At 37.0% G+C, this 22,882-nt stretch overlaps 2 pseudogenes; one reads left to right on the top strand and one right to left on the bottom strand.

Moving 5' to 3' along the window:
- Positions 1 to 622: 622 nt before the first annotated feature.
- Positions 623 to 3,506, bottom strand: LOC110917968 (annotated as a pseudogene).
- Positions 3,507 to 5,612: 2,106 nt separating this feature from the next.
- Positions 5,613 to 8,266, top strand: LOC110917284 (annotated as a pseudogene).
- The last annotated feature ends 14,616 nt before the right edge of the window (positions 8,267 to 22,882 follow it).

Raw genomic sequence — 22,882 nt, 5'->3', positions numbered from 1 at the left:
ATATATTCATCCTCCCGAATTGGAGACTCCCCTCCCCTCACCTCCCCCTGTTAAATGACTCGGGAACATACCGTAAGAGGAGACCGATGATCCTACAGAAAAAAACCAACTTCTTTCAAACTTTGCTGCTACAATCCAATCCAAGCATCTAATTGAAAACTTTGCTGCTACAATCCATTTTGAATATGTCCGATTAAGGTAATTTTATTTTGGATTTTGCATTGAAAACATTTTTTTTAGTTTAGGATGATTTCGTGAATTAATTCACAATGTTTTTTGTTTAAACCTGTGGTTATGGTGCTGAATTGAATAAAAAATTGACATTTCCACTTTGTGTTTAAGATATGCATGCCACCTGTTCAATGAAATGCCTGCAGCCTGATCAAGTGTGATCTTGTAGTTTCAATAGATATCACGAAACTAGAAGTTAGCTAAGTGAGCATGTACTCAAGGTCATGTTGCCTGATTTCGGATGTTATAGTTGTAATCAATCCGGCAACGATTTTAAATTTTAATAAACATATCATTGATGTTATTCAGTAATATATCTCTGGTTCTGTGGTAGTTGTTTTAGTTTTGGCTAATTCTTTCCTGCATTATGTAGTATCCTGAACTGAACCTGAAACATCAAATGTATTCAATCTTGCACGTTTTGCATGTATATAGAATTAGTTTTGGAACACATGATCATGGTATGTTTTTAACACAGGTCTTTGTAGGTTATGTCTGAATATCACAAAATTTCAAGGAATTATCGACAATGGCAAAGAAGCTGTGTGGTAAATACCTGCTGAACAGAACACTTTTGAAGATGCCTATGTTGTTCCCCAGGTAAGACCAACTCTGATTCTCTTGTGAATAGGATTTGTACCTGACTGAGCTATCTTCAATCTGGTTGGTCAATCGAATCTGCATGCACCATCAGTCTTCTCATGCAGCCGAGCTTCGTTTTCCATATATGAATAAGTTTGCAGCTTGCCCTCATGTATTCTTGTAATGAAACCAGATAATGCCTATACCTCTTAACTTATTCATCTATGGAAAACCAGCTAATAGCTTCTACCTTGCAACGAGGCCCATATCCCCTGAAAGCTTCTTAACAGCCAGTTTTGTTCTGTTTGCCAATGGATTACATCTATGGAGAACCTGATAGTATCTGTAACGTTAGACGAGTGAGAGTGATCCCAAATCCAAAACAGAACCCCAGGATCGGTCCAAGAATCATTGACATGTCTGGGCCTTTCTTATTTCCTGAAGGAGAAGTAGGATCTGATGGATTGCTGCAAGGCTTTTGAATGGGGGCCCCACATAACCCTGGATTGCCTTCATAACTCTGGTCCAAAAAGGTGTCAAATTGGGCCCCGGTTGGTATTGAACCTTGTAGATTATTGTTTGCAACGCTGAAAGAAGACAAAAAGTGCAAGTTTTTAAGGGACGATGGGATCTCACCAGATAAAAGATTATGAGAGAGGTCTAGTTTTTCCAGGTTTATGAGATTTGACATTGAAGTAGGAATGGTGCCAGAGAAACAGTTTTGACTCATATCAAGAACATGAATCGACTGCATATTGCCAATCTCAATGGGGATGTCACCGGTAAGGTTGTTTCTACCTAGGTACAACGCAGGGGGGAAGGTAGTTAGCTGATTGTACTGCAAATGGGAATCATTTTGTGGTGCAACGAATACAGGTAGTTCTGTGTATCTACTCTTTACTTGATCCAGAACTTGCTGTGACGCAAGTGCTGGAAGTCTAGTAAGATCTACATGGAAACTGCCTGAGAGATAATTGTAAGATAAATCGAGATAAAAAAGATTTGGAAGTGTTTGTAGCCACCCTGGAATTGTGCCATTGATTTTATTATGAGAGAGGTCAAGTACCTCTAGGTTCGTTAGAGACATCAACCAACTTGGAAATTGACCAAACAACTTGCAACCACCGAGTCCCATGATCTTAAGATTTTGAAACCCTGAAATTTCGGTAGCTGGTAGGGTTTCATTAAAGAAATTCTTGGAGAGGATGAGAGTGGTGAGTTTCTCATGACCACTAAGAATATTGAGTGCTTGAATGATATTCTTGAAGCTATTGTTTGAAAGCGAGAGGAAGGACAAAGATGGCAATTCAAGTACGTCAAATAAGATCTCTCCCTCTAGATTATTGTTGGCCAGTCGCATGGCAGTTAAGGATTTGCGGGAGAAAAGACTTTTAGGTAGCTCCCCACTGAATTGGTTATCACCGAGGTCAACTCTTGTGAGTTGACTGAAATTGGAGAAATCAGATTCTGACTGCCACCTAAGGCGTTGACCCTCAGATTCAGAAGTTGAAGCTTTGTACAGTTCATCAATGACAGAGGTAGTGTTCCATTGAGGCGATTAATGTGAAGTTCGAGTTTCTCCAACAATGACAACTTCCCGATATTGTGAGGGATGGAACCAGACAACATGTTACCAAACAAGACAAGACTCCTGAGGTTTGTGAGGTTGGTAATGCTTTCATCAATCTTCCCCATAAGAGAATTTCCAGGTAATAATAACTTTGCAGAGATAGAGTGCTATTGATATCAGTTGGGATCTGTCCTGTTAGGTTGTTAAAACCCAAACTCAAAACCTGGAGGTTAGAACATGCACTTAACCCTTGGGGGATATTTCCGGTGAAGTCATTTAGAGAGAAATCGAGGATCACTAAAGCCGGTGAAGTGTTGCATATAGAGAGAGGAATTGAGCCAATGAAGTTGTTGTTGCTGATATTGAGAGCGATCAAGCTTTGAAGCGACTGGAGAATATCCTTTTGAATTGTCCCACTGAAATGATTGTTGGAGAGATTGAGCAATTGGAGGGTAGGCAAGGGGTTGGGTAAGTATCCAGAAAGCCTGTTGTAGCTCAAGTCAAGGGTATGGAGGTTGTTGAAAGAGGAGAAAAGTCTGTCAGGGAGGGGACCAGAAAGGAGATTACAAGACAAGTTGAGGAACGAGAGAGATGTGAGATTTTGAAGAGAAGAAGGGATGGCGCCACGAAGGCCTCTTCCAGGAATGGATAACCGGATGACCCGATATCTTTTATCATCACAAGAGATGCCATCCCATGAACAGCAATTGGTGGTAGCAGACCAATTGAGGCTGGGAAAGTTGGTTGCAAAGGACAAGAGAGAATCTTTATCATCAGGGTTACTATCTGCGTCAGCAAGTGTGGGAAACAGGAGTATGAGTATAATCAGGTAGCCAACAAAACGCAGATTATGATGATGATGGTTGGTTGAGGAAGAGGGAAATAAGATGGGTTTTGGCGGCAACATTATGATGGTGGCAGCTGCAGAAGAAGACAGATGAAGAAAGATTGATGAGATGAGGCCTGAAGGAGTGAGGAGACAAGTGGATGTTCAAGCAGACCAATATAAAAAAAATCGAAACAAGGATGAAAAGAAGGAATCAAGAGTTTCATCAGCATGGAAGTGTGTACTTTTCTATGTATACAAGAAGAGTTTACTTTTGTGGTGTTTGGTATTTCTGTCCCTGCCCCATGTATGATGCTATTATATATATATATATATATATATATATATATATATTTGTTTTAGGTCTTTTATTATATTTGGGGATTGGAAACGGTCTACTTCAGTAGTAAGAGTGTAAACGAGCCGAGGCGCTCGTGATCTACTCGAGATTAGCTCACTAAAAGCTTGAATTGAGTTGAGGTTAAATTAGAACTTAATTAATAAACCGGCATGTTAGCCAAGTTTTGGTTGTCTAGATTAATTCAACCCTATGATACACCTGTCACCACTGGTCAAAAGGAGCTATAGTTGTGGGCTTGTGAGTTGCTGGAAAGAGGCCCATGCAGGCTCAAGGATTCAAGAGAATTGGTTGTGTTGGTGCAGACAGCCAATATTATTGAAATAAATCAACCAGTGGGAAGCTGGCCTAAAACAGCCTGAGGATACATGACTCTGGGACCAAACAGACCACAAGGCTGCCCCCAAACAACATAAAAAAACATTTGATGGATCATGTGTAAATACTAATTATTTCGTTTATTTTGTTGCTCTGTCCACCTACTCCGAGTCCCTATTTAAAAAAATGCCAATGGTGACGATTGATTTGATAACTTCTCTAAACAGAAATACTTGTCCCCATCACACAGCCTCCAGCGGTTGAATATACTCAAAGTAAACGCTTCCATGAGACCATGACCAGATGCATCCTTTTCATCCTCGTTTTTTTTTCTTAAAGAATGCACCTAAGATTTCATATAAATAACAGAAGAGTTGTAGATAATCATGCATAATAGAGTATTTTAAGTTATTTATATATTGACTAATAATAGTTCTCCTTTATGATTTATTCACTAAAAATTTCTATATAAAACTGTATAAATATCATAACTCAATTAGGCTCATTAACATCAATAAAAAAAATAAGCAATCTCCACTAACCGGTTCGCTTTTTTTGTGTGTTTTTTACTTGTTGTTAACATAAATATATTTATCTTTTTTTTTTCATTTTTATTTTGTTGCGCTGTAGTCCACCACGTTCAAATAGAAACCCAATGGCAACGGTTGACTTGATATTTTTTCTAAACAAAAATACCTATCACCACCAGACACCATGACACAGCAGTACTTTAATATACACAAAAGTAAACGTTTCCATAAGACCAGCATGACCAGGTGCCTTTTTTTAGTTAGTATTGGCTTCATCTTTCTTCTTTCGCAGGAGCAGCCAAAATGTTGCCGCCAAAACCTCTCTTGGTTTGTTTTGTACTCCTCTTTCCCACACTTGCTGATGCAGGTTGTTACCCTGATGATCGATAAAGACTCTCTCTTGTCCTTCGCAACCAACTTTCCCAGTCTCCACTGACTGGTCATCAATTGCTGCTCATGGGTCGGAATCTCTTGTGATGAAAAAAAGATATCGGTCGTTGGGTTATCCATACCCGAAAGTGGCCTTCGTGGTGCCGTCCCTTCAAGATCTTACCTCTCTCTCTCTCTCTCTTTCCTCAACCTGTCTTCTAATTTTCTTTCTGGGGTTGACTTTTTTCCTCTTTCAAAAACCTCCACAACAGGCTACCCAACATCTTGCCATCCACCCTGCAGTTGTTCAATTTCTCCAGCAATTACTTACTTAAGTGGGACAATTCAAACATCCATTCTCCACTCGCTTGATTATAATTACTAATTATTTGCACATGATGATCTACAGATCTCAATAAACACACAGAAAAATTAATTATTTGTTTAATTTCAAATGTATATGTATATGTATATTTAATGCATTATAATAGTTTATTTTCTTACATTGTTTGTATTAATAAATAACAACTGATTTTTCTAATTTATCACTAGTTTTAATATCTTTAATACCCGGTTATATTTCTGTAAAAACTATTCTTTGTGACTTGTTGAATCTTTATCTCCCCGAGTCCCCGTTTAAAAAAGAAACCCACTGGCGACGGGCAATTTGATAACTTTTATAAACAGAATTACCTGTCACTACCACCATACACAAAAGTAAACTCTTCCATGTTCCATGAGACCATGAGGAGATGCCTTTTATTAAAATTTTATCCTTTTGATATGGGCTTCATCTTCATCAATCTGTCTTCTTCTGCCGCTGCCATAATGCCGCCGCCAAAACCCCTCTTATTTGCCTCTTCCTCCACCAATTACCATTATCAGATCAATTTTGTAGGCTTCTTGGTTATACTCATGCTCCTCCTGTTACCCACGCTTGCAGATGCAGATTGTAACCATGATGATAAACATTCTCTGTTGTCATTCGCAGCCTACTTTCCCAACCTCAATTGGTCTGCTACAGTCGACTGTTGCTCATGGGATGGAATCTCTTGTGATGATAAAGGATATCGGGTTGTTGGGTTATCCATCCCCGGAAGAGGCCTTCATGGAGCCATCCCTTCTTCTCTTCTAAATCTCACATCTCTCTCGTTCCTCAACCTGTCTTATAACTTTCTTTCTGGTCCCCTTCCTAACCGACTTCTCTCCTCTTTCAACAACCTCCACACCATTGACTTGAGCTACAATACGCTTTCTGGATACTTACCTGATATTTTGCCGTCTACCCTCCAATTACTCAATTTCTCCAGCAATCTTTTCAGTGGGACAATTCAAAAAGACATTCTCCAATCTCTTCAAAGCTTGATCGTGCTAAATGTTGGATTAATCGGTTGTTTACAGTTCACGGGTCACACGGTTAGCACCTTAGCGGGTCACGGGTCACCAATGCGATGAGTTGTCGTATGAAATTATAAGCTTGGCATGATATAATCACGTGAGTTGCATGGCAAATCATGTGTGGCTTTATAATTTAGTTATTTAATAGTTTAAGTATTAAATTGGATGCTCCATATAATGAAAAGTCAAGGGTTGACCGATTCACAAGGAGATATATGTTGAGGGAGAAGAAGTCATGAGTTGTAGTGGATCTTTAATTAGTAGAATATGGAGTATATTCTTTATTTCTTATTCCACGTTTTGTAAATGTATGGCTATTTAAAGCCCTTTTTGTTTAATGAATAGATGTAGCCACACACACACATACACACACACATACGTGAGTGGTGTGTGTTTGGAGTGGGACCTGAACCAACACTAAATATTAGCAACAACAGCTTCGCTGGTTCAGTTCCTCCCTCTATATGCACCACTTCACCGGGTTTAGTCATCCCTGATTTCTCACTGAACGACTTAACTGGAAGCATTCCCCACGGATTCGGTGCCTCTTCTAACCTCCAGGTTTTGAGTTTGGGTTTTAACAATTTCACAGGACAGATTCCAACTGACATCAATGGTGCTCGGTCGCTGCAACATTTATCATTACCTGGAAATTCTCTTACGAATGAGATTGATGAAAACATTACCAGCCTCCCAAACCTCAGGAGTCTTGTCTTGTTTGGTAACATGTTGTCTGGTTCCATCCCTCACAGCATCGGGAAGCTGTCACTGTTGGAGAAACTGGAACTTCACATTAATCGCCTCCATGGAACCTTACCTCTTTCATTGATGAATTGTACAAAGCTTAAGCTGCTTAATTTGAGGGTCAACTCTTTAGGTGGCAGGCTCTCCGACTTTGATTTCTCCAGTCTTAATCAACTCACCATGCTTGACCTCGGCGAAAACCAATTCAGCGGGGTGCTGCCTAAAAGCCTTTTCTCCTGCAAATCACTTACCGCCATTCGGCTGGCTACAAATAAACTAGAGGGAGATATCTTACCTGACATACTTGAATTGCCATCACTGTCCTTTCTCTCGCTTTCCAACAATACCTTCAAGAATATCAGCCAAGCATTGAATATTCTTAGCAGTCTTGAGAAACTCACTACTCTCATCCTCTCCAAGAATTTCTTCAACGAAACACTACCTGCTGCAGGAATTTCAGGGTTTCAAGACTTAAGATCATGGGACTTGGTGGTTGCATGTTGTTTGGTCAATTTTCAATTTGGCTGATGTCACTAACGAACCTTGCGGTACTCGACCTCTCTCAAAATAACATCAATGGAAAAATTCCAGGCTGGTTAAAAAGTCTTCCAAATCTTTTTTATCTCGATTTATCTAACAATTCGCTCTCAGGAGGTTTCTCTTTTGAGCTTACTAGACTTCCGGCACTTGCATCACAGCACGTTCTGGATCATGTAAGCAGTAGTTACTTAGAACTACCTGTATTTGTTGCACCACAAAAGGCTTCTTATTTGCAGTTTAATCAGCTAGCCAACCTTCCCCCTGCGTTGTACCTTGCTAGCAATAACCTGAGTGGAGAGATACCTGTTGAGATTGGCAATATGAAGTCTATTCATATTCTTGATCTGAGTCAAAACTATTTCTCTGGCACCATTCCCAGTTCAATTTCAGACCTCACAAACCTGGAAATGCTAGACATCTCTCGTAATCTTTTATCTGGTGAGATCCCATCGTCCCTTGCAAGCTTGAACTTTTTGTCTTCTTTCAGCGTTGCATACAACAATCTGCAATGTCCAGTACCAACTGGGGGCCAATTTTACACCTTTCCGTACCAAAGTTACCAAGGCAATCCATGGTTATGTGGTCCCCCCACGCTAAATTTTTGTATCAAGCAATCACACCACCCTCCTTCCCCTTCAAGACATGAGAAAGACCTTAACATGGAAGTGATATTTGGACCAATTCTCGGGTTCTGTTTTGGCTTTGGCTTTGGGATCATTCTTACTTGTCAAACATTCTGCATAGTGTCAAAAAGAAGGATTTTCCCTAGAGTTATCCATAGATATTTCGTATGGACATGATATCCTTCACTTCAATTCCACGTCAACCTTCTCAGTGTAACTGATATCTTGAAAGGAACCGTCAAGCAAACATCATGGGTTGCACACAATCTCACATAGTTTTTGCTCTTACTTTTGTTTTTTATTTGTGGTTCCTTATGCAAAGGAAATGTTACTTGATGACTCTGTATTAATAAATGAAGAGACACATCTGCTGTAACCTTTTGAATGGGAAATGGAACACTGTTAATGGAATAAAACCGGACCAGCAGGGTTGCTAATACTAGTATCATATGGGATATTATTTAAGGTCACATACCATAAATATTGTTCTTTAATGGCAGACCTACTCTTTTAACGATGAGCATGAAAAGCAAGACACATGGATACTCTTCACGTTAAAGAGTTGAAGCATCACATTGGTACGAAAAAGATTGTATACTTCAGCTTCAATCAGATGCTTCTTCCACTGATGAAGTTTGGTCCAACTTGATGTATAAAGTTGTATACAATTGAGTGTAACTGAGGGTACAATGACAACAACAAACTCTGTTCTTGTTTGTGATCCATATACATGTAGTCAAATCCCAATCTAATAATCAACACACAAAAACAGAGAATTATAAAATGAAATTTGCTCTCCAAGTTTTTTATTAATCAAGGAAAATCAATCGAAACCTCAATTACATCACATAAGCCTCACCATAGGTTCGACAGGATTATATATCCAGCCATAACTCTCTTCGACTACATAGATAATTACATAATTAAACTCTCCACAATTATCCCTATAAATCCTTAATAGTACACGCACCAACTGAGATACATATGATGCTTTGGCAGTCCAAACCCAAAATAATTCAGAGAACTATACTTCTGCTTGTGATTTGTAGTACATATGTTCGGGGTCCAGGTCGACACCTTTTGGAACCAGAGTTATGAAGGCAATCCAGGATTATGTGCCCCCCATGCAAAAGTCTCGTAGCAACCTATCAGAATATCAGATCCTTCTTCTTCTCCTCCTCCTTCACGGCATAAGAAAGGCCTTGACAAGGAAATGATCTTTGGACCACTCCTCGGGTTCTGTTTTGGATTTGGGATCATTCTCACATGTCAATTACATTGCATGCTGTCATAAAGAAGGATTCTCCCTAGATGGATCCATAGGTACTTCATATGGGCATGATGTCCTTCAGTTCCACATCAACAGTAGATGTCCCCAAGGATGCAGGTGGAATCATATTGTTCCTTATTAGACTACGTGTTGGGAAAATCACCAAAATGGCCATGTTGACTTAAAAAATTATCAAAATTAGAATGGAAAATGTATAAAGAGATACATCTCAACTATAAGCTTTTGAATGGAAAATGCAAATATTCTATTTTGGCATGAATAAGACTGATAATATCATCTATGGGATATTATTTAAGGTCGCATGATATCTTCCATATATATTTTTATTAAATGACAGGCCTACTCTTGATTATAAGCAAGAAAAGCAAGACACAGGGTCGTCTGCGTGCTTAAAGTTTTACATTGGTATGAAATAATTGCATTCTTCACTTTCAATCAGCTGGTACTTACAAGCATAAAGTTTGGTTCAACCCGATATATAAGTAACTAAGGATACAATGACAACAACAAACTATGTTCTTGTTCGTGATCTAGACACATAAATACCCAAGAGTTGTAGATAATCATGCGTAATTAAAACGATGAATTGTTGACATCTATATATCAAGGTTTCCTGAAAATGGAAGGGTCCACTCTAGTAGATTTGCTGGAGGGCCCAACAAGAATCGATGGCGATTCACTTGATGCTTGGGCAGCCCAAACCCAAAAGAATATGGAGAACAGAGATCTATACCCCTGCCTGTGATCAGTAATACTAATTTTTGATTATTGTAACAAGTCCTATATGTGCTTCAGTGCTCCAGTTTTGCTTCACTTTTGTAACTATACCAGAGTATTTGAAGTTCTAGTATATTATCATAAATTAATATTAATTCTGTTCTCCAAAATGAATATGGTCATTTTGGTAAGTTTGACTAAAGCTAAGCAATCAAAAGGTCAGCTTGATGATTCAGAGAATCTGAGGTTGATTGGATGAATAATAAATTTTTTAATGACCCTGAAGAAAACTCACGCGATATCGATCACCAATACGCTGGGATCAGTTAAAACGCACAGCTTGCACTGGTAGGTGGCCTTCAAAAGATGGCCTTCAAAAGGTGGCCTGTTACATGACATTTGTTTTGGGTGATTGGGTCAAGAAAAGATGCAAGATTTTTTAATATATAAGGATACAACATTTTATTCCAATTCCAAGGGGTTACATCATAAGCTTGGATATAATTTTATTATTCTTCAACATTTTATTCCATAACAAGATTATTCATCAGTTGATAAGATTGCTTTACATAATTTAGAACCATCATATATATATTTTCCACAGGGAGATCCATCTACAGATCTCTAGATTATATCGTCAGGTGCCCGGTTCTGGTCCATGTCAAAACCTCAAATTTTCCTCCATGCAGATGCCCAAAAAACCCAAATGGGAAGTATCTCACCATTTGGATAGAAAAAAGCGAGAAAAGAGCAAACGAACAGAAGTCAAGATGAAGAAGCTAACAGAACCAGCAAGTAGCAGTAGTCGTAAGAATTAACAAACTTTTAGTGCCAAAAAGATGGAGATCATTAGCACTTAATCATAAACCAAAGAGGAAAGAAGCCATTCAGCCAGCCAGCCAGTCAAGAAACAAAATTGAGTTGATGGAAAAACCAGAAGAACTATTCGTCGCCATGAATGTACCAGCACAGAAGCATGGTGGCACAACGACGAAGAATGTAAATACGAGCACGTTGCTTCTTGACCAAAGTAGCACACTTTGTTGTAATTCCATTGCCTTTTCTCTTTGTTTTTAGATCTGCTGCCATATTTGTTTGTGTATTTTTTTTTTTTTTTAAATTTTGGGAGAAAAAAAAAAGCCACACAAAAGTGGAGCTGAACCTGACCCTGAGAAGCAAAGGGTGGGGGAGACTTGCATATATAGATGGGCCGCTCACTGATTTGCATGGAAAAGAGTTGAGATTGAGTCAGCAAAAAGCATTCATTGTTTTTTATTTTTTATTTTTTATTTTTGTATTGAAACAAGGAAGGCCAAAGGGGGTGAATGTGTTGTTTGAAGCAAGTTGAAAAATGTGAGAGTTGAGTAAAAGTAAAATAAAGGAAAATGTATGGGAAGGATGTTGTGATGGGAATGTGTATTGGGAACATGGTGTCGGCTTATTTGCCTTCACAAGTTATTACTTTATATCCCTTTAGATTTCCAATAACATCTGTCATCACAAACACAATCTTGGATTTTTGAGAATTAAAATCAGAGAATATCTCCTCCTTGTATTTATCATTTTTTTTTCTAAATTAGCATACGACTATGTGTACAAATTGAATAAAAACATGTAAGCTACGAAATAATTCAATTTAAAACGAGCATAACATTTTGTTTTGTTTTGTTTTGTTTTGTTTGGAGTTACCCATCCATTGCGGTTCGCTTGACTCTCTGTGTCTAAAGTTTTCTTCTTGAGCTTCAAACTTTGAATTTCAAGAGATTTTCTCAATAATTTGGTGGTTTGATTTGATTCTCTATGGTTGTAAAAATGTGTGACTTGTGTGTCTCATAAATTCACATGTTTATTTAATTAGTTATTTGAATTTATTTTGTCAAGTCAATTTCAATTTTCTGAAATTTAGTACGACCTGCCAAATTTTAGTTTTTCTGATAAAATACCGTTTGATGTATTGGCATAATCATTGAGAAATATAATAATTTTCCCTTAAAAAAATGTCTTTAGTTATGACTTATGCATGATCTCTCTTTGCCTTAAATGGACATCCAAAAAGATCCATTTTTGGTTATCCACCTAATATTGGGTGATTTAAATTTAATATCTTCATAACTACCACTCTCACATCAATTTTAAATTTAATATCTTCATAACTACCACTCTCACATCAATCTTGTAGTCATGTGAGTGGATTAAGACTTAAGAGAAATTGATTCCTTCTTATGGTATTTGCAATGGAAGCTGAATGTGTTTGCCAACTAACGAGTGAATTTTGAAAAGATTCTGTAAAATTTTGACATGTGAAAATAAGATTTGCTTATTCACTTTTGACTTTTCAACACTTCCAAAATCTTAGGATGTGTCTAAATGATTCATAAAAACCCAGATGGATCTTGGGAGTGAGTTATGTTCAAATCAATTCATTGAATTAATAACACGTTGACATTTAATCACCTTTCATTTAACTATGGAATCTTACTCTCTAAGGGGACTAGGGGTGGTTCACTAGTGATAGAATCTATCACTCACAAGCACCAATCAAGTTCCGCCATGTCATCGACCATTTTTTCATCACTCACAACTTTTTTTAGTGGGGGTGGTCATCACTCACCACCACACCCAATAATTTCCCCCCAACCAACAATTACACTCACAATACCAAATAATAACGCGTGATAAAAATAACGAAAATCGGATTTCGTGGAAATATAACGCGTTGAACTTCTCCCCGGCGGTGGCCCATCACGCGTTAAACTTCTTCCCGTGATACTTTAACGGTACCACTTACTTGATATACTAAGCAATTAGACTTCTGCTATTGCTATATTTCAAATACAAGATAAGTTGAGGTTCCTTTCTCTGCGGCTGCAATTAGAAAGAATTTAATTGAAGATAACGTTCCCAGTTTCGGCGACATTTCGGAGTGGGTGTCTTGGGTGCCGGCGAAGTCGGCATCTTTTTTTGGAGAGCTCTTCAAAATAAAATCCCGACTAGGACGGCTTTGGCTCATCGCAACATTCAGGTCGCTAACTCTAGCTGCTGTTTTTGTGGTGAAAGTGACGAGAGTACGGATCATATTTTTACGGGTTGTAGGGTGGCGATTAGAGTGTTGCAGTTTTTCAGCGAGTGGGTGCGGCTTCCTTCTTTGTATGCGTTTGAGTTCAAAGATGTAGCTAACTTCCACTTATCTTGCAATCTCAATAAGGAGGAGAAGAAGGTGGTTAAAGGCCTGGTTATGATTGGGTGTTGGTGCATTTGGAAGCCGAGGAACGAAATTTTTTTTTCTAACGGTCGAGGTAGGTGCGAAGACATATTGGGAGATTTAAAGTCGTATGGCTTTCTTTGGTTGAGGAATAGATCGAAACATAAAGATTTAATTTGGGTTGAGTGGTATAAATATCCTTTGTATATGTTGTAGTTTTGTTTTGTGAGTCGGCCTTGTTGGTTCGGTCTCTGCGTTTTTAATAAAAGTTACATTTAAAAAAAAGATAAGTTGCACTTCGAATCTTGAATCCATATGAGTTTTTGTTTTTTTTTTAACTTGCCACATCATCTTTTCGACAATTAAATCAGACTTGCTTCAGCCAAGACTCCCCCTAGCAGCAAGCAACTTATAATCATGTGTTACAATACATGAGAAATGCAAAATGTAGATTGGTTTGTGTTTTATGTTAAACCTTGTTCGTCATCCCTATCCAACCTTGATTAAACCCGACGCAAAGTTGTGCCTCAACAAAGGTGACACTTTTTTTATTAACTTGAAAAACTTGGAATTTCAAAGGAATACTAGCAACTATTTATACTTGTAAGTGTAGTAACCTGCCGAGTGTCGCACCCGCTCGTAGCGGAAGCGTGAGGTGTGATCTGATCGGTTCTCATTGCATAACAATATAAGTGAACATACTAAATGAATAAAAACAAGCTCCATTGCCATTGTCATAATCGTTTCAAAAGAACGCAACATAAGTTAAATGTATTGTTTACAAACCATCAAATGAAAATAAGTTGTCATTGTTTTATACATCAAAATGTAAGTCTTAAAATGTCAAGGCTTTGACCACTATATCACCGCAAAGAGGCGGTATATAACGGGCAACCCTTCAAATGGTGGCATGGAGTCTTGATACTTGCTTTCTTTGACTGAAATGTCTGCATGGTCCACTAATTTCTTGAAATACATGTTAAGTTTGAAAACATCAACAAAAGTTGGCGAGTTCATGCAGTTTAGTTGTAAGAGATGTATCTGTAAAATGTGAGTTGTATAAAATGTATCTGTAAAATGTGAGTTGTATAAAATGTATCCATAAAATGTGAGTTGTATAAAATGTATCCATAAAATGTGAGTTGTATAAAATGTATCCATAAAATGTGAGTTGTATAAAATTTATCTGTATGTAATGATGTAGTATGTAAAGCGTTAATGAAATCGTTGATCATTAATGTTTCGCAAGAACAGTAATATATGTGATGAATTAGGAAGCAATCCAAACCTAGACGATTTTGTGTCGACTCCTATCGACTGGGACACAAACGCACTCTTCTGTATGGGTCCCCGACCGAGAGTGGGGCTTTCCAAAACCCATTAGATCTCACCCTCTGTACCTAGGTCCAAACTGGATTAATGGTGCTTAGATGTATGACCCTAATCGCACATGATCTAAGGTGTATCATTCCATGACTTAACATACAATTGAACATGTATTTTCCCCGATAGTTGTAAAGTTGTAAAGCATTTAAAATGGTAGGAGACACAAATTCACAGAATTGCGTATGTGAATAGTAAGTAACTGTGATCTCACATGTGGTCGTCCTGAATAGTGTCACGACCTACAAACGTTCTATATTTGTTAGACACTTCGGTCTTGTAATGACTTGAGTACAAGTCTTTTATCTTGAATATGTGTAAGACTTATATGCCTTTGTTGTTCGTTGAACTGTTTCTTAGATGTATTAACTGTTAACTGTTTAGTGTATATATATATATTGCCAAAAATATATATTCTTGTATTGTGAGTTGTATGGTAGCTGTATAAATGTGTTTTCACCAAGTGTTAGGTGATGTGAATGTGCATATCGTTGAACGTATAGGAATACGTATGTCCGCGTGTTTGTTATATGTGCTCTTGTATTCTTAGAATATATATACTTATACATTCTAAGATATATTTCATAAAAATATATGTGTTATACTTGGTAAAAGGTATAGAAAATATCTTAAAAATAATCTATTTTTAAGATTAGTTCTAAAAATATAATTTAGTCTTTTACTAAAACAATATATTTTATATGGTATGAAATATATATGTATGTTTATATATTTCAAAACAATACCTTTTTAATATAAACCATAAGTAATATATTTTTGTATATCGTAGAAAATATATAGTTACTTATTCGGTTTAGAAAACGTAGTTTTACCAAGTCGTCGATATATGGTATATTACAGTCCGTAATATTTATATAGTCCGTATATTTGTCTATAAGTCCAATTTGTCCATAAGTTTTGTCCGAAGGCTCGGAACGTCCGTAAGTTGTTTTTAAGGTGTATTTTTGTGTAGTCTTGTAAGACCTTAGTTGTAATGTGTCTTGTGTTTATTCGTACCATTGTATTCAAGTTCTTAGTGTTTATACATATAACTAATACAAACAAATAACACATAGCACATAAGTTGTTAAGTTAACTAAATATATATTTTCTTAAAAATATATATTTATATCAAATTTTGCTTTTATAAAAACTATTCTTTAAAATCTTTTTACTCTAATAAAGATTTTGTCAAAAATGACAGTTTTTATAACACATGATTTTTAAGAAAAATGGTCATATTTCCTTTGAAATATATACTTAGCCATGTTTATTAAAACATATCTTTTTCTTATAAAAATCACCAACAATCTTCTCATATTATTCTTAATAAAAATAAATGAGATTTATATCAAAATCTTTAACAAGATGAAATCAACAATATGTAGGGTTTTGGTATGATCATAACATATGTTAACAAGTTCAAAATACATGCTTTACTTCTAGTTTTATCAAACTTTTTACAAAAACCCATCTTGTATGTTTCTTTTTATAACTTTGTAAAAGTATTGTTTTTAGTGAAAAACCTTATATACTTTAACAAAATCAAAGATTATGATCATCCATTCAAACATTTATGTTTAACATAACCCTTAAACATTTTCATGTACACTTGTTAGATTATGTTTTTAAACATCATCTAACAAATTATTAATATGCTAATTATTAAAACTAGATCAAATATGCAAGTAATCATCCTTAAATCACAACATAAACACACTTTTATATCATGATTATTATTTTGCTTCTTTGTATTTTCATATTATTTTGTATGATTATTTAGTTTATTACATGTTCTTTAAACAAATAATACATAAATAATTATGAAAAAGATATTTTAGAAGCTTGCTTCTATCACTAATGGCTAGGGATGATCTTGATGATGATTAAAGAAAAGAAAAAGTGTTGATCTTGGTGTTTGGAAGCTATGGAATGGATGGAAAGACTTGCTTCTTCTTGTTGTTGCTTTAGATCACCTTAAGTATCTTCAAACTCCATCTTGATCATCAAAAAGTGTTAAAATGGTGAAAGATTTTGGTGGGTGTTCTTGGCTAGAATATGAAGTTTGAGAGGATTTCTTAACTATGGAAAGTGAAGGTGAAAAATGAGATGAAATGCTTGGAAGATTATGATAACTAGTTGTTAAAGCCTTTCATTAACTTCATCAACTTGTCCACTTGGTTAAACAACTTGCAACCAAGGGTAACTAGTGAGATATTTGTGGAGACAAGGTAAACAGGGGGTCCCACACAAGTGGTTGTAAACATGAATGAAGGGGGGGGGGGTACCCTTGCTTTTGAACTTGGTTTCTTTGTTTAAGTGTTAGAACTTTAGATGAAATGTTAGGAAACTTGTATGTGTAAGTGTTTAAGGGTTTAGAAGGTGTTAAGTGACCATTACTAGACCATAATGATCCAAATAACATGGACACTAAAAAAAGATCCGATATTGTTCGGATATTCGTTTCGCATTGTTTCCGTTAGTCGTTATTTGAACGCTAAGTTGTCTAACTTGTGTGAATTGATGTAGTTATTGGTTCGGATGATACCCGAAGGTATCTTCATATGATTTCTATGTTAAACAGCACTTTTACATGTTGCAAAAATATTAAAATGCTGATTTCTGCGGGAAAGTGTTGAAATCGTCGCTTTTAGTGCTTTTCGGGTAGTTTTTAGTGTTATCGGACTTCGGGAAGGTTTTAAATCAAACCCTTGTATTCCTAGTTAGGGTATAATGTATATTAGATGTTGGACTTTCGTCTGAGTCCTAAAGATGTCGTTTAGATGGTTTCTGCGGATCCTACGTTTTCGTTAGGATACTAGTTTACTAGGTGCTTTTCTAGTAGTTTCGATGCATTGTTTAAATTGTTTCAATTGTATTCAATAAAAATGAATCATGTGCATCCTAAATATGTATTCCATGAGTATTCTAAGTGTATGTCACGAAATACGCAGTTCGGGTGTTCAAAATGCATAAAAATGTAGCTAAAAATTTAAGTGTAAGAAAGTTACGGAAAAGTGGCAGTTGTCACATTCTCCCCCTGTTATTGAGAATTCCGTCCCGAAATTCAAGCTAAGTCATCCTTTGCAGGAGTATTCTCGAACAGGTGGGGGTATTTTGGTTTTGATCCGATCTTCAAGTGTAACACCTCGAAAATTCATGTCCAATATTATATCGACACGTGTCATGGACTTTAAACGTGTAAAGGACTGAATTAGAAGGGCTAAAGTTGACAAACAAGGAAATTGCGTGTATATAAGGATCCAGAATGTCAACTATGGATAAATATATTTTAAAATAGCCCTACAAGATGTTTATACCTTCAAACGAATAAGTGATGAATCATACGAAGCTAATTGTGAAAGAAAGTGAGGAATTACAAACTACAGGGGCTAAATATGTCAACATGTTTAAAGTATACCTCTGAGTGATCTTTTAGCAGACCCGAAGCTTTGTAATGATAAATTATACTCACAAGAATGTGATAAAAATTTCACAAGGTTTCAATTAAGTATGAGAAAGTTATGACAATATTCGTATACGATGGATTAAAAGCGTCAATATTGAAATTTAGGACTTTTCGGTAAACGTATGAATAACCGGGGACTAAACAAAGTTGGTTTATGACTTGGGGTCCTTAAAAGTCAAGTTTGCGGGTTTATAGTGCAAGAAACCACCTTAAAATCAAGTTTGGAAGAACCAGGGACCAAAATCGCAATTATTGAAACTTTGTAACCGGATCAGAGGGGCCACGCGGCCCGCGTAAGATCCTTATGAATCCTGAAGCGGGCCGCCTGGGACTACCAGATGCAGAAAATCAGGACAGCTGGCTGTTAAAGCTTTGTAACCGACTTAAAATGGTTGTTTTTGATTCTATGGGCTTGTTTGCTGGTATATTAAGGACTATGGACACTTGTAATGATCCCATAACATCCATAGACCTTGTTTGGCATGATCTTGATGATCAAAGAAGCCTATATAAAGGCCTTGAGTTGGGTTTTCATTTGCTCATTCATTTGGAACTTCACAACTCTTTGCTTGGAGGTTCCTGGAGCTCAAGGCTCATCCATAGTGATCATTAGTTGAGCTTAGGACTATTGTAAGTATGCTTAACCTCCTTTAATTCAGTTTTGCTTAGTTTATTAGCGTTTGGTCAAACCGTCGTAATTAAGGTTTGACTTCGTCATTAATCTTAATTGCTCCAGTCAAAATTCAAAATGAAAGTACCTATGAGTTGGTAATTATGTGGGCATTAAACCCTTAAAAGGTCACCCTCTGATTCCCATTCTAATTAGGTCAATTGTCGAGTCAAACTTGATTATAAAAAAGTCAACAGAAAGCTAATTTTCAAATAAATGCATAATTAGCAATGTAGAAGCTATGCAACCTGTTTTGACATTAATATAACTTGGTAATCAATGTAAGAACATGTCTAAACATGTTCAACTCGACAATTTTCAGTTTAGGCTCGGTTCGGGACCGAAAGTCGCATACTTTGACTTATGCTTTGACTTTCAGTTCTGACCCGTTTGAGCATGATTTAGGAATGCCTTAGAGCCTTATTAGACCAAGTTACCTATAAGTATAACCCTCTGTGATTATACAACTTGGTTCATTAGTTATCCAATTCATATACATGATTCCGTTAAATGCTTAAATATTGACTATTATGCCCTTTTGACCTTAAAACATGATTTTTGATAAAGTGAAAGAATAGAAACCTTCACTACTGATTTATAAACTCGTACCTAGAACTTGACATCAGTTTGAGGTCTAGATTAAGAGTTATGCTCATTAGCGTAATTAAGAAGCTTTTAAGTAAATAAACCGCATAATTAGCATATAGCCTATCTAAACCCAATTTTAATATCAAACTATTTACCCACTAATGTAATATAATATTTTGGGATTTTTAAAGATTTTTATTCATTTTTAGGCTGAGCATAACTTAGAGTTCTAAGCTTGGTTCGGGAGTTGCCGGTTTTGCCCTTTTAGGCTATAAAATGAGTTTTACAAATCCTTTTGACCCCAAACCTTTTTCTACTGATCTAATATGATAAATAAAGTATTTTGAGCGTTCTGGAATAATAAAATTATCGGCTTTCCTTTGAAAACCTGGAAATGGCTCCAAATCGTCTTTTTAAGCGTTTTTAACGCGTAGTATGTATTAAAACCATTTTATAAATATAAGGTTTGATGCTTACTGATATTCTTAGTAAATATTTACATTCTAACAGTAAGCAAAGGTCTTAAGCTCAGATTTCCGATTTTGACCTTTTAGGCTTATGTGAAATTACCAAAATGCCCTTAAGATGCATAGTTTGGTTATAAAGGATAGATTTCACATATAAGTTATACCTTACTGATATAACTTAGTAAAATGAGTATTTTTACTGATTACATCAGACCCGAAACTCAGAAACATATTTAAACCCTTTTATAACCTTTTAAATGACCAAAATGCCCATGCGAGGCATAAATTGGTTTTAAAGTCGTGTTGGGCATAATAGAAGACATCCTACTGATGTCACAACATATTTAAGGCATATTAACTTGTGGAACATGTTCATGACTCTTATGGTTACCCATTACGCATGTTTCGCGTTCGGATCGGTCTATGTAACTAGTTTACATATATTAGCCGAAATGGGTCAAACCATATCGTTTTTGTCTCAAAACCCATAATGTGTTTAAGTTACCCATGTTAAACGAGCTTACAAGCTTGTCGGGTCAAAACCACATTCTAAACCGGTCTTCGCTTTATCATGCGTTGAACCGTGTCTTTCTTTTGAAAACTAACCGGTCTAAGTATAAACTTAATTAAAGACCCGTTAGGATTCTAATAGGTTATTAAAACCTTCGTTCCAGATTAAGAGCCCAGTAAAAGCTACGTGCACTTGCTGTATTTGAATTATACTATTGCTCAGGTAAATACCCTTAACTTATTTTCCCTATACGGGCTTGGGATACGGTACTATAAAAGTACCGCTTGGTCGGGTGTATGTAGTCATTTAAATCGTATCGTGATTGATGTATTTACATAAGCTGTTTGATATGTATTATTTGGTGTATGGCCCTTGGGGGTTAAATGACCATGTCCCGGATATCCTTGGCATCATTCATGAAATGGCCACGACCTAAGCACGGGGTGTAGGCGTACACCTGACAGTTGCATTATGTAAAAACTGGTATCCCACTATAAGGAATCAACCTTGTGGGCATTATACCTGTGGCGTGTCAGTTAACTTAAGTCCGGCCCTACAAACCGGCCCTAATGGACGACAAATGAGTAAAACTATATACAAGATTATTTTGAATAATTGTCCCAAGTTATAAAATATTTTTGGCCGAAGTGCATTTAAATCAATTTTCAAACTCTTTTCAAAATGAGTCAGTTAAGTTGTATTTACCAGTGCAAACTGACGTATTTTCCAAAAAGGCTAAGTGCAGGTGCTAGACGAAATAGGCTGGCTACTCCAGGCATCATTACTCAAGTCTCGCAAGCTTTAGATGTCAAAGTCTGTTGAACAGTTTTCCTTTTTATTTGATCCACCTGTGGATCTGTTTCAACTGTGTTGTAATACTTAAACATTACATTTTGTCCAGTTGAAATAAATCTATATCTTTTGCTTCCGCTGTGCATTTATAAGTTGTGTTGTTTGACTATGATGATATCAATAACGTCACGATACTCCCCACCGGGCCCACCGGTGACACGTGGAAATTAGGGGTGTGACATCAAGTTCCCAAGTATATTCGGGTCTATGTCGAGAGTTCCAACGAATTTTTACTAATATTTTACGACTCCTTCGTGTTTTCTGGACCTTCCGGTCCATGACCTTAACAGGTGCTTTGCGAATTGGAGTTTGTCATCAATGTGAATCTCATCCTCCGGGATGATAACTGTTTCTTACGTTGGACTCTTCTTGAGATTCGACACATAAAATGTGTCGTGCACACTGCTCAATTCGTCTGGTAACTTCAACTTGTAGGCAACGGTGCCAATCTTTTCTAAGATTTCAAATTGTCCTACATAACGAGGTTTAAGATTTCCACGCTTACCGAACCTCGCTACGCCCTTCCAAGGCGAGACTTTCAATAAGACTTTGTCTCCGACCTCGAAAGATAATGGCTTCCGTCTCTTGTCTGCGTAGCTATATTGTCGATCGCGAGCCGGCTTGATACGGTCTCTGATCTGAAAGATTTTATATGTAGTCTCTTGGACTAATTCCGGACCACTTAGTTGTTTATCGCCCGCTTCCGCCCAACATAGCGGAGAGCGACACTTTCGACCGTAGAGAGCTTCGAACGGTGCAACTTGTATACTTGTATGGTAGCTGTTGTTGTAGGAAAACTCAACCAACGGTAAGTGAGTATCCCAATTGCCGCCCAAATCCATAACACACGCAGGAAGCATATCTTCGAGTGTTTGGATTGTCCGTTCGCTCTGGTCATCAGTTTGTGGATGAAAGGTCGTGCTTAGATTTAAGTGAGATCTAAAGGCCTCTTGAAATGACATCCAAATTCTTGAAATGAAGCGACCGTCTCAGTCTGAGATGATTGAAATAGGCACTCCATGACGAGCCACTATTTTTTTTGAGATAGAGTTCTGCTAGTTTCTCTGTGCTATCCTTCTCCCGAATCGGCAAGAAATGTGCGGACTTTGTCAATCTATCGACGATTACCCATATCATGTCGTGGCCTCTTGAGGTCCTGGGTAACTTTGTAACGAAGTCCATCGATATTTGTTCCCATTTCCAAACAGGAATCTCAGGTTGTTGCAGCAAACCCGAGGATTTCTTATATTCTGCTTGGACCTTCGCGCAGGTCAAGCATTTTCCAACATAGGTAGCGATATCCTTTTTGAGGTTAGGCCATCAATAGTACTCCTTCAAGTCTTTGTACATTTTATCTGATCCAGGATGGATCGAGTACTTAGACCTATGAGCTTCCTCAAAAATAAGATCTCGAAGGCCTCCAAAGAGTGGAACCCAAATTCTACCTGCAACGTACAGAGTTCCATCCTCCTTTGGCACTAACCGTTTTTCCATGCCTCGAAATGATTCTGCTTTAAGATGTTCTTCCTTAAGTGCTTCTTGTTGTGCATCATGAATTCGTGTGGTAAGATCTGTGTGAAATGTCATCTCTAATGCTTGAACTCTCAAAGTTCTAACTCGTTCCTTGCGGCTCAAGGCGTCTG

Source organism: Helianthus annuus, chromosome 16, assembly GCF_002127325.2.
Source record: "Helianthus annuus cultivar XRQ/B chromosome 16, HanXRQr2.0-SUNRISE, whole genome shotgun sequence".
Classification (NCBI taxonomy): Eukaryota; Viridiplantae; Streptophyta; class Magnoliopsida; order Asterales; family Asteraceae; genus Helianthus; species Helianthus annuus.
This window is presented reverse-complemented; position numbering and strand designations above follow the sequence as displayed.